Source organism: Frankliniella occidentalis, unplaced genomic scaffold (assembly GCF_000697945.3).
Source record: "Frankliniella occidentalis isolate FOCC.00 unplaced genomic scaffold, Focc_3.1 Scaffold36, whole genome shotgun sequence".
Taxonomy (NCBI): Eukaryota; Metazoa; Arthropoda; class Insecta; order Thysanoptera; family Thripidae; genus Frankliniella; species Frankliniella occidentalis.
Genome location: NW_026267166.1, coordinates 1,173,376 through 1,174,674, shown reverse-complemented (window position 1 = coordinate 1,174,674; position 1,299 = coordinate 1,173,376). Strand labels below are relative to the sequence as shown.

At 61.0% G+C, this 1,299-nt stretch overlaps 1 protein-coding gene across 1 annotated transcript in view; it reads right to left on the bottom strand.

Annotated features, from left to right (window-relative positions):
- LOC127749164 (uncharacterized) overlaps window positions 1-1,299 on the bottom strand; it is a 57,878-nt gene that overhangs the window by 13,816 nt on the left and 42,763 nt on the right. The window lies entirely within an intron of this gene.

Sequence of the window (1,299 nt, the reverse complement as noted above, 5' to 3'; positions counted from 1 at the left end):
AAAGGCTTCGCTAACGCTCAGCCAATTAAAATTTAATGAAAAAGAGGCGCGTGCACGGGGGGAGGTGGAGGGGAGAGGAGGGGTGTGGATGTTGGAGGTCTTTACGGTTCCGTGGCGGTGCGGGCCGGGGGCGGCCGGGGGCACATGAGCCCGGCTTTAGTGGAGCTCTGTGTGCCCGGCCGAGCCCCGGCCGACCTGCTGCCGCTCGGGCTGCTTGCCTTTCACGGGGTGAAAGTGTGCTGTTACCACCAAACAGCCTTGGCTCGAGGAGGAGGGCGCTGAGGAGGAAGAGAGGAGGTGTGGGGGTTGATGGGGAGGAGACTTGGGGGGCGTCCGCCCTGCTCGCGCCCGACGACGACGATGGTGCGACGAGCCAGATGGCATCTGGCAGATAGGACGGGGAGACCTTTAAACTGCCTTGTCCTGTCCGCGTGGGCCCCCTTCTCTTCCGCAGCGAGCTTGCTTAATGAGTGCGACAGAGACACCCCCTCCCCCACTCACTTCCGCTCCTCGCCCCCGCTCCCCCGCTTTCTCCCTTCCCTTCTTATACCCATCTACAAGAACGGGAAGAGACATCGCCCCTTCGCGTACGTACCATCTAAAGATTCGCCCCCCCCCCCTTTCCTCTCTCGCGTGTCCTGTCCGGCCCCGCGGCCCTACGGATATGCACCATTTTTATGACAATGTACATTATCTTATGCAAATGGCGCACCGTCGGTCTGCTTGTGCGTCCGGCCTGCGGGGAGCGGGGGAGCCGGAGGGGACGCAGGGACCCCTTCTCTCTTCTGCTTATACAAATGCACCATTTTTATTCGCCGCTGCATAAAAAGCCCATTAGGGAGGACGGGATGCAAAAAAAAAAAAAAGATTTTCTTTTTCATCATTCTTAATTTCTGCGGAGCTGAATCTCCGTCGAGCAGACCCAGGCCCAGCGCTCGGCCTATCTGTGCCAATCTCATCCTGCTGTCTCTATCTCTCTCCCACTCCGTCCCACTCCCGTGGACACCTTTCTCTCTTTCTCTCCCTCGCACTCAGCGACCCCCTCGGGAGGCCACACGCGGAGGCCGTGTGCTGAGTCTGCTGGGCGCCGCCCTGAGAGCAGCAGGTACGGTACGTATACTGTACGGAGATGTGAGGGGGAGGGAGGGGGGGGGGCTTTGGGGACGCCGCGGCCCCGTCACGTCGCTGTCAGGGTGGGCTGCTATGGGGCGTGCCCGCGGGGACGCCACTGAGCTCTGCACTCCTCGCTGAAAAGAAATCAACCCCCAGAGAGCCGCGTTGGCGAGGGAGAAAGAGGGG